Raw genomic sequence first — 12224 nt, forward strand, 5'->3', positions numbered from 1 at the left:
AGCTGTGAGCTAAGCCCTACAATGTTCAATAGACTTCTGCGGACCTGGGTAGAGACCTGGTTGGCCAGCAGTGTGGCAAGATCTGGGGACTCTTGGGCCCAGAGTCAGTGACATAGCCACAGAGGACTAGAGTGGAGAGTGAAACATCCAGCTGATAAGAAGAGAGGGCATGTGTACAAGAACACCCACACTTGCAGAAAATACCCACTGGACCTGGCTTCAATGACTGGATGATCAAAGCTCAACTAGAAGAAAAAAGATGAGGAAAAAAAGAGTAATCTGATACAATTTGATGAACTTGACCTACACCTATGGATGAAGTAGCTCAAAAGAGGGAACAAATCTTTACAGCAAAGATCATTCTTACCCCCTCCATACACAGAGTAGACAGGGATGGGCAACTTGGACATTGGCTACCCAATGAGGGGGAGGGGGAGAGAGGAGGGCTGCAAAGGCAAGAAGTGACTGACTTACAAGCTTTCAAGAGGGAACCTAGATCTAGAGGTAGAATCTCCACTGAGTAGTATCCAATCTGTCTAGGCAGGGCTGATGAAATGATATATGGATAGGTCTCTTGTGATACAACAGTGAATAATTGTTATCAGTACTGATTGTGAGAGTTGGAAACGTAAAGGTGGCCATTTTGTAGCAAGGAAGGGAGTGATTAACTTTTCAGTCTAGGAGCAGAGGTCCCTGGGACCACCAAGGGAGAAGAGTGGAGAGCGGGACCCTACCCAGAGAAGCAGTGATGCCTGAGATGGAGGCAGAGACAATGACATGGAGAGATGGAGCAGCTGGGGACTTTAGACATAGAGAGGCAAAGGGGTTGTGTGCTGATGACTCGGGGGCAGGCTTGCAGGGTATACCCTTTGTTTGGTGGATGAGGCATGGAAGGGATTGTAACCATGGCAATGAAACGATATATGATATGATGAATGTAAAACTAATGTTCTCCCATGTAAACTATGACATAATTCACAATAAAACATTAAAAAAAAAAAGAGAGTATTTGTACATGAGTATTTATCTTTCCTGTAAATACAACTATGAATATGATGGAGCATAGAGTGGCCACAATGATGAAAACTTTTAGATATTCTCAAACATCTTAATATAATGAGTTAATGGGCCTGGGGCAGTCTCCAATGCTGGTGATGTCACCTGAGTACACACCTTGGACTATTGGGCTTCTATCTGGGTATGGAGTATTATGCCAAGGTGACTGAGCCTGGCAGAGGCGCAGTCTGAGGCTTTCATGGACTCTAGACATGCCCAGCTGTCCCCCAGAGACACACAGTGTGCTATGGTTCCAAAGGGAAGAGAGATTCCTGGGGCCTAGCTGCACAGCCTGGGACTACACTTCTCAGCTCTCCTTGCACCTCAGAGGTGAATATGCTTACACCATCCTCTCTGCTTCCATTTAATGATTGGGCATTAGCACCCAGGGAACCCTGACAGCCACTTTCTTGTTCTGAAACGACTGAGTGAATGAATGACTGTATGGTTGTCTCCTCCACCTCCCTGACCTCTGCCTGCCCATGACCACAAACACCAGCATTTATGTGACCAGACATAGGCTGCTCTTCTGTTATGCCATTGGAATCTTGGGGTTGGTTTGTTACATCAGCTGGCATTATCTTAATATAAGCTTCATGGCTTAAAGAATAATAACAATGTCGGGTTTAGTTACAATCAAGTCGGTCTGATAGCATCTGTAGGTACAACAGGTTGAAACACTGACCGATCCCGTGTCATCCTCACAATCATTTCTGTTTGACCCTATTGCAGCCACTGTTTGTTTATCTTTTAGAGGGTCTTCCACTTTTTTGCCAACCTTCTACTTTACCAAATGTGTCCTTTTCCAGAAACTGGTCCATCCTGATAAACTGTCTGAAGTATGAAAGATAAAGTCTCAACATTCTAACTTGACTGCTTCCAGACAGATCTGTCCATTCTTCTGTCAGGCCATGTTCAATATTCTTCCCTGACACCATAATTTAAAAGTATCCATTCTTCTTTTGTTTTCCTTACTCATTGTCCAACTTTCATGTGCATATGAGGTGACTGAAAAATACCAGGGCTTGCAGTCCTGGTGTGATGCTACATGTACATTCAGCACTGGACTGTGAACCACAAAGTTGGCAGTTCAAACCCACCAGCTGATCCTCAAAAACCCCATATAGGGTCGATATGAGTTGGAATGTACTCAACTGCACTTAGCAACAACAACAGCCGGGTCAGGTGCACCTTAGTCCTCAAGCTTACATCTTTGCTCTTGAACACTGTAAAGAGGTCTTTGGCAGTAGATTTGCCTAATGCAATATGCCTTTTGATTTTTTGACTGCTGCTTCCATGAGTATTTATTGTGGAAGCAAACTGAAGTTTTTCTCTTCAATCTTTTCTTCATTTACCATGTTGTTTATTGGGCCAGTTGTGAGGATTTTTGTGGGGTTTTCTTCACATTGAGGTGCAATCTATACTGAAGGCTATTGGCTTTGATCTTCATTAGCAAGTGCCTCAAGTCTTCCTCACTTCCAGCAAGCAAGATTGTGTTCCCTGCATATTGCCAGGTGCTAAGTGACTCTTTTTCCAATCCTGATGCTGCACTCTCCTTCGTATAGGCCAGTCCCTTGGATTATTTGCTCAGCATACAGGCTGAATAGTACATAATGAAAGGGTATAATTCTGGCGCACACTTTCCTGACTTGAAATGACACAATGTCCTCTTGTGTTCAAAAGACTGCCTCTTGTACAGGTTCTGCATGAGCACAATTAAGTGTTCTGGAATTCCCATTCTTCACAATATTATCCATAACTTACTATAAATCACACAGCTGGACACTTTTGAATAGGCAATAAAATACAGGTAAGCATCTTTCTGATAGTCTTTGCTTTCAGTCAAGATGTGTCTGCTATCAGCAATACCTCTTCTGAATCCAGCTTGAATTTCTGGAAGTTCCTTGTCTATGTACTGTTGCAACTGTTTTTTAATTATCTTCAGCAAAATTTTACTTATGTGTGATATTAATGATATTGTTTGATAATTCTGTTAGATAATGACAATCGCTGACTTTTATTGATGGACTACTAGACATCAGGCACCATGAATTGTGTTATATGGAGAATCTCACTTAGTCCTCCCTCCAATTCCATGAAGTTCAGAGCATTATTATCTCATTTTACAGATAAGGAAATGGAAGCTTATAAACAGATTAACTAACTTGCCCAAAATCACACATTTATTTAGTCCCTCAATGAATGTTCGTTAAGGGCCTACTAGTTACCCCAGAGTTTTGTCGTTGCTGTTGTTGAGTGGTGTGGAGTCAGTTCTGACTCATAGTGATCCTGTGTAGAGTTTCTGAGGAGCGATTGTTGGGTTTGAACCACCGACCGTGAGCTTCACACCGACTTTGTGGTCTAGTGCGTTACCCTGCTGCGCTACACCAGGATTCCATCAACAGTGTTTTGTTGTTGTTGTTAAGTGCCGTTGAGTCGATTCCGACCCATAGCGACTCTGTATAGAGTTGAACCGCCGACCTTGCAGTTCAAACGGTTTTGCAGTCTGGTGCCTTAACCCAGAGCACCACACTGCGAATTCAGTAGCAAACTAGACCAAGTTCCTACCCTTGGAGAAAAAATAAAGCAGGGTAGGGGCAGAGACAGTGAATTGGGGTGCTGGTGAGACCAGTAAGCGTATTGGCACCACTAGGGGGTAAGAAAGATGTAGACCGCACACCCTGACACTGCCAGAGGGGTGACACGGAAGTGACCCCGGGTCTTTGGCAGTGGCAGATGGATTGACGTTGTGGGGGAATGGCCACATGCGTAGTGACGTCACTAGGATTGGCGCCACACATCACCCTGCTTGGGAACAGGTCATGCCCCACCCCCAACACACAACGCTGAGCTTTAGTTCTGAGCGTCTCTAAGTTAGCCAATGGGAGAGGGGAAGAGTTATGGGATATGGGGTGGGATGTAGAAGTGCTGCTGGGAGGGGGTTACATAGCGCTGGCATTGGGTCCCTGAGTGAGGGGGGGAGACCAGGATCACTCTGCTCACCAGGGGGCTTCACTGGCTGGTCCCGCCCAGTGTTTGTGTGGGAGTGGCACCCTGAGTTAACATACTGGGTAAGGCCACTGCTTCTGGCTGCAAATTGTCAGCCAGCTTCAATTGCTTAACCCTGACCCCAGCCCTGGCCTGTGACATGCTATTGTGGCAGTGTGTGGTCAGGGAAGTGCTTCCTGAGGAGGTGGCATTGTGCAGAGACCTGAGCAAGCAAGGGAGGAGGCGTCTAAGAATATGCTTCTGAGTTGAAGCATAGGCACACCTCATTAGAGCAGGTACAGGGAGGGAATGGCTGGAGTTACAGGCCCAGACAGGAGTGGTAAGAGATGGGTCTGAACGATAGTGGAGGTGGGCAGACCTTCAGGGTTTTGTGGGCCATTGTGGTGACTTTGGCTTTCTCTCTAAGGAAAGTGGGAGCCATGGGAGAGTGCTGAGCAGAAGGGAGACAGGCTCACTGATCTGAGAGCAGCCCTTTGACTGTGTGGAAAAGGAGCAGGGCTGTAGGGATAGAGCGAGGCCTGAGAACAGGGAGAAGGTTTGAGGTGGCTGTCCTCAGATAGTGGTGGATTATCCAATAAGCAGAGTAAGCACAGGCTTGCTTGTGTTTGATGTGGTGGAAAACATGTGGAAGTGTTCACTACAGACTAGTAAGTAAACATAAGTAAACCTGGGTTTGATCTTATTTACTGAGGTTGTAAATTTGAAAAGAGGCTTTGATTCTGTAGGAAGATGCTATGGGGTTAGGTAAGAGACAGATGCCAGCCAGAAGTAGGATCCTTGATGTGGTGAACAAATGTGAAATGGCTCACTACAGATTAGTATATAAATGTACTGGATATTCAGACACTGTTAAGAGAAAAGAACCCACAGATTCTTGAAGACCCACGGCATGTACTATCCAAGATACATACATATATACTCCTGGTAGATGCTCTGTTCCAGCCCTGCAAAACTAAGGGGGCTCAAGTCCAGGAGTGTGAGGGAGTGGGAGGGGATTTGACTCCCTACTCCAGGCCATTGGGCCGCTGGACAGCAGGAAAGAGTTTAGAAAAAAAAAGTGAGAGAACAGAAGCCATGTTTCTAAAGAGGGATCCTGGCGCCCCCTGGTGTCAGTTTAGTTCCTCACAACTGTCCAGTAACCCTGCCTTCAGAACCTGCTGTGGGAGGTACAGTGGCAGATCCCCAAGTCTCTCCTAGCACAAAGCTTTGAGACTGTCTAGTACCTCGCTATTTCACAGCTCCCTGAGTCTCCTAGGGATCATGAACCTTGTCACCGAAAAAGAAATGGGCAGGAGGGAGAAGATGCTGTCTGGAGACCCTGTCCCCGGTTTTGATTTTTGTGAATTCTATACACTTCTGCTTTCCTTTTATCTATTATTATTTTTTTTTAGAGCCCCAGTGTGGCACTGTGGGCTAATGTGCTGGACTGCAAAGTTGTTTTGAACCACAAGGCTGGCGGTTCAAACTCACTGGCTGTTCCTTGGAAACCCTAGACGGGGTTGCTATGGGTGGGAACAGACTCAACAACACTTAACAACAATGACATTATTACTTTGCTGTAAATTTATTTGATAAAATAATAAATATGTGAGGGGGGAAGCAAATCAAATTATGGGGGAAGAGGAAACCCTATACAGGGTCGCTATGGATTGGAATCGACTCCACGGCACTTAACAACAACAACATGTTGTTATTAAATGTGGTCCCTTTGGTTCCAGCTCATAGTGACTCTGTTACAACAGAATAGAACACTGCCAGGTGCTGACCCTATGAAGAATTGTAAGTCTCCTTACTCCTATTTCCCTCCCCTGGAGGTTGCCACCGTTACAATTTGTGTTTTCTTTCTGAGACTCAACATGAATCCTTACAACTCAAATTTGTTGAGCTTTCTGGCCCAAACTGTACTCAATTAGCCTAAAGATTGAAGTTCTGGTATGACTCTATAGAATAAGCACTGGACTGCAAGGTCGACTTGAACCGAAATCTCAGCAGTTCAAACTCTCTAACCGTTCCTTGGAAATCCTATACAGGATCACTATGGGTGGGAACAGATTTAGGGGCACTTAACAACAACAACAGCCTGAAGAGCGGTGGCTGGACCCCGATGTGTAAAAAGGCCTGAGGCTCTGTTTCCATACAGATCACAGCCAGGAAAGCCACAGTTCTGTTCTACGTGGGGATGCCATGTGGACTTGATGGCAACTGATTTGATTTTGTTTTGCTCACAACAAATTCTACATCACATTCACCTTCATTTGCTACCAGTGCAGCTTTTAAATGGAAAAGGTTTGGGGCCTTTTCTTACACTAAAGTAACATGAAATAAGAGCCATATGCACCTGTTCTGACGCGCCTACAAATTTCACTTAATGACTTAATGGCACAGTTAGGAATGGATCTCTTTTGTAAGCCGGGGAACGCTCCTACTTCTCTTTTTGACAAAATTGTAGAATTCTTCTTCAACACCATAATTCAAATGCATTAATCCTTCTATGGTCTTCTTTATTCACATGCATCTGAGGTTATTAAAAAATACCCTGGCTTGAGTCAGGCACACCTTAGTCCTGAAAGTGACATCTTTGCTTTTTAACTCTTGCAGCGATACATCATATGATTTTGTGATTGCTGCTTCCATGAGCTTTGATAGTGGGTCCAAGCAAAATGAACCCTTTGGCAACTTCAGACTTTCTCCATTTAACACGACATTACTTATTGGCCAAGTTGTGAGAAATTTTGTTTTCTTGACATTGAGGTGTAATCCTTACTGTAGACTATAGTCTTTGATCTTCATCAGTAAGCATTTCAATTCCCCTTTGCATCTAGCAAGGAGGATTGTCATCTGCATTCCTTAGGTTGTTAATGAGTCTTCTTCGAATTCTAATGCAGCATTATTTTTCATATAATCCAGTTTCTCAGATTATTTGCTCAGCACACAAATTGAATAAATATGGTGAAAGGATACAATCCTGGTGCACACCTTTCCTGATTCTAAACCATTTGGTGAGTGCACAGATTCCTCATGAGCACAATTAAGTGTTCTGGAATTCCCATTATTCACAACGTTATCCATAGTTTGTTGTGATCCATGCAGCTGAATATCTTTGCATAGTCTATAAGAGACAATTAAACATCTTCCTGATATTTTCTGCTTTCAGCCAAGATCCAACTGACATTAGCAATGATATTCTTCATTCGACATCCTCTTCTGAATCTGGCATGAATTTCTGGCCCGTTTCTGTTGATGTACTGCTGTAATCATTTTTTAATTAACCTTCAGTAAAATTTAACTTGCATGTGACATCAATGATATTGTTCAATGATTTCCAAATTCTGTTGGGTCACCTTCCTTTGGAATGGACACAAAGATGGATCTCTTCCAATTGGTTGGCCAAATATCTGTCTTCCACAGTTCTTGGCACCAATGAGAGCTACTTCATGTTGAAACTTCAAGTTGTATTCCTGAAGCCTTGTTTTCTACCAATGTTTTCAGTGCTATTTAAATTTCTTCCTTCTGTACCATTGGTTCTTTATTATTATTATTGTGACCTGAGTGACAGTTTACATGGGAGAACATCAGCTTTACACCATTGTTTCATTGCAATGATTACAATCTCTGTACATCATCATTCAACAGTATTTGCTTCCATTCTCTGTTTTTTATTATGTTTATTTTTGGGGGGGTGTACACAAAAACATTCAGGAATATATAATCAGTTAAACAACCAAAGGGCACATTCTGCATCCTACCTCCTGGCCACCAGCATCCAGTCCCTCGCTTTCCATGAGCCCAGAGTCCTCAGCTGCTCCCTCTCTCCATGTTCTCACCTCTGCCTCTATCTCTTGTGTTGCTGCTTCTCTGGATAGGGTCCCGCACTCTGCTTGTGCTCTTCTCTCTTGATGGTGTTAGGGTCCTCTGTTTCTGTACTGTAAGATTAACTACCAGCTGCACTTCCTGACTTAGACGAGGAAGACTTTGACAGACTACTTCCAAATACTGTCACTGAAAACCTTATGGATAGCAGTGGAACACTGTCAGCACCAGAATACTGAAACATGATGAAAAGCACCAGAATATTGTCAGATATAGTGCCAGAAGATGAACCAACCCCCCAGGTTGGAAGGTGCTCAGAATATGACTTGTGAAGAGCTGCCTACTCAGAATAGAGTTGACTGTGATGACGTGAATGGAGTCAAGTTTTGGGGACCTTCATTTGCTGACGGGGCACAACTCAAAATGCAGTGAAACATCTGTAAACATCCATTAATAATCAGACATGAAATATGAATCTCAGAAAGTTGAAAATTGTCAAAAATGAAATGGAATGTGTAAACATCAATATTCTAGGCTTTAGTGAGTTGAAATAGACTGGGATTAGCCATCCTGAATCTGACAATCACATTGTTACTATGTCAGAAATGACAAATTGAAGAGAAAGGTATTGCATTCATTATCAAAAAGAACAATTCAAGATCTATGTTGAAGTATAATGCTGTCTGTGATAGAATAAAATCTATATGCCTACAAAGAACACCAGGTAATAAGACTATTATTCAAATGTATGCACCTATCCCTAAACCCAATGATGATGAAATTGAAGAATTCTAACAATTTCTTCAGTCTAAAGTTGATCAAACATAAGCATGCAATCAAGATGTACTGATAATTACTAGTGATTGGAATGCACAGGTTGGAAACAAAGAGAAGGATCAGTAGTTGGAAAATATGACCTTGGTGATAGAAATGATGTTGGAGATCCCATGAAAGAATTCTGTAAGACCACTGGCCTGTTAATTGTAAATGACTCTACACATGGACCTCACCAGATGGAATACACAGAAATCAAATTGACTTCATCTGTGGAAAGAGATGATGGAACAGCTCCATATCATCAGTCAAAAGAAGACCAAGGGCAGACTGTGGATCATCAATTGCTCAGGTGCAAGTTTAGGCTGAAGCTGAAGAAAATTTAAAAGTCCACGAGAGCCAAAATATGACCTTGAACATAGCTCACCTGAATTTACAGACCCTCTCAAGAACAGATTTGATGCATTACACAATAAAGAACGAAGACCAGAAGAGTTGTGGGATGACATCAAGAACATCAGACAGGAAGAGAGCAAAAAGCCACAAAGATACAAAAGAAGGAAAAGACCAAAATGGATGTCAGAAGAGACTCTGAAATTTGCTCTCCAGTGTAGAGATGCTAAAGCAAAAGGAAAAATTGAGGAGGTAAAAGAGCTGAATAGAAAATTCCAAAGGGCAGCTCGAGAAAACAAAATCAAATATTATAATGAAATGTGCAAAGACCTGGAGTTAGAAAGCCAAAAGGGAAAATCACAATCAGCATTTCTCAAGCCAAGGGAACTGAAAATAAAAACATCAAGCTGTAACTTGCAATATTGAGGAATTCTATGGGGAAAATATTGAATGATGCAGAAAGCATCAAAAGGAGATGGAAGAAATACACAGAGTCACTGTAGCTAAAAGTCACTGTAGCTAAATGGTCAATGTTCAACCATTTCAAGAGGTATCAAGAACTGATGGTACTGAAAGAAGAAGTCCAAGCTATACTGAAGGCACCGGCAAAGAACAAGGCTCCATGAACTGATGGACTACAAATTGAAATCTCTCAACAAACTGATGCAGCACTGGAGGCATTCACTCATGTAAGCCAAGAAATTTAGAAGACAGCTACCTGGCCAACTGATTGGAAGAGATCCTTATTTGTGACCATTCCAAAGAGAGGTGACCCAATGAAATGTGGAAATCATTTGTCAATATTAATATCACATGCAAGTAAAATTTCCTAAAGATAATTCAAAAACAGTTGCAACAGTACATTGAGAGGGAACTGCCAGAGGTTCAAACCAGATTCAGACAAGGACAAGGAACAAGGGATATCACTGCGGGTCAGATGGATCTTGGCTGAAAGCAGAGAATACTAGAAAGTTGTTTGCCTGTGCTTTATGGACTATGCAAAGGCTTTTCATTGTGCGGATCATGACAAGCTATGGACAACATTGTGGGGAATGAGTATTCTAGAACACTTCATTGTGTTCATGAGGAACCTGTACGGAGACCAAGAGGCAATGGTTCAAACAGAACAAGAGCACACTGAACAGGTTCAAAATGAGGAAAGGTGTGTGCCAGGGGTGGGGAAGGAACCTTTTTTCTGTCAAAATTTATAACATCATTCATGGGCCATACAATATCACCAGCTTAAAAATTTGCCTGCTCTATTTGGTCAAACATTTAATTAACTCCTGGTGTGGGGATGTAGGATACACACAGGACTGCAAATCACAAGGTCAGGAGTTCAAACTCACCAGCTGCTCCTTGGAATCCCTCTACAGGGTCGCTATGAGTCGGAACTGACTGGATGGCACTTAGCAACAACAACAATACTTCCTGTGGTCCAGATGTTCCCTACCTAGGCAAACAGGCCTGGGAGAGTTAATTATGTACTCTTTTTGATGTGTTTATCAGGACACTGTGACCACCTTCTGAATTAATGTAAATGTTAGCATGATAAGACAAATAGCCCACCGGCATGTTGTACTAATTAACAATGTTAAACACAGCTATAAATATTGCTTGTAAGAGACAATCATTGGGCAGGCTTCAAAACTAACCTCTTTGCTGGGGCAAATTTGTTAATTCAACTTTCTAATCATTGTTGTTGTTATGTGCCGTGGAGTCCATTCCGACCCTGTACAGGGTTTCCAAGGATGTAAATCTTTACGGGAGCAGAAAGCCTCATCTTTCTCTAGTGGAACAGCTGGTAGTTTCTAACTGCTGCCCTTATGGTTTGCAGCCCGATTCGTAAGCACTACACTACCAGAGCTTCTTTTCTAATCATAAAGGCTTTTATTAATTGGGCTCAATCACTCCTTGGGATGGAATCCAAGCTGTAGGGTAATATACTTGCTTCCCTCCCATGGTATTTCCTCTCTTAGTTCGCCCTTTCTCTGACAAATGCAGCTGCCATCTGCTCCCCTGGACAAGGTCTAACCTGACACCCCTACCTCCCTACAGCCTGCTCAGGCGTACAGAAGCAGCTGGGGCCTCGGCCAGCAGAGGGCGGAGAGGGACCTTTGTGGCATTATGTGTTGTGCCACACACCTTCCCATGGTACTACCTGTATCAGTAATTTTGATGGGATTCCAAGACACCTTGTGCTACTCAGGATAAACTTATCGACAATTAGGGACCAGACACAGTGAACTCTAAGGTCTAAGGCAGAGATGGTGAGGTCTAGTTGTCTGGGATCCTACCATGAGAAGCAGCTCTCTTTGATCTATGATTTCCTTTGGTCTGTGGTTTCCTGGTGTGGCGCTGTGGGCTAACGCACTGGACCACAAGGTCGGTTTGAACCACAAGGTTGGCAGTTCAAAATCACCAGCTGTGTCTTGGAAACTATACAGGGTCGCTAAGAGTTGCAACCAACTCAATAGCACTTAACAACGAGTTTGGGACGAGTCCAGGTGTGGCACTGAAGGATAAGCACTAGATCGCAAGGCAGTTTGAACTGCAAAGTCTGTGGTTCAAACCCATCAGAAACCCTATACAGAGTCCCTATGAATGAAAAACCAATTCAACGACACTTAACAACACAACAACACGGTTTCGGGAACCAGAAGCAGCGCCATCACATTATCTCTCTAGGTAAGAACACACTGTATTTTCTCAAAAGACTTCTGTTTTCCCCCATCACCACGCCTCTACGTATGGTCTTCCTCCAAGGTACGCGGTTCAGGCCTATACAGGATCACTATGGGTGGGAACCAACTCAACGCTAGTTAACAAGAGTGACTCAGGGGCCTAGCCACGAACAGGAGGGCGTCTCAGGTGACAACATCCGCTCATTTAATCTTCATAATAACCCTATGAGACGGAGACTATTACGATCCCTGTTTTACAACTACTAATACCAAGGAGTCAAGTAAGCGCAAAGATTCTGAAGTCCACATGCCCTGCTGCTAAACCCAGTATCTTACCAGCACTGGAATTATGTTCCTTATATACCATCAAAGGAGCTCTGGTAGTGTAGTGGTTACGAATCTCGGGCCGCAAGGTCAGCTGTTCCAAACTAACAGCTGTTCGGACGGAGAAAGATGAGGCTTTCTGCTCCCGTAAAGATTTACAGCTTCGGAAACCCT

This window comes from Chrysochloris asiatica, unplaced genomic scaffold (assembly GCF_000296735.1).
Source record: "Chrysochloris asiatica unplaced genomic scaffold, ChrAsi1.0 scaffold00121, whole genome shotgun sequence".
NCBI classification, from domain to species: Eukaryota; Metazoa; Chordata; class Mammalia; order Afrosoricida; family Chrysochloridae; genus Chrysochloris; species Chrysochloris asiatica.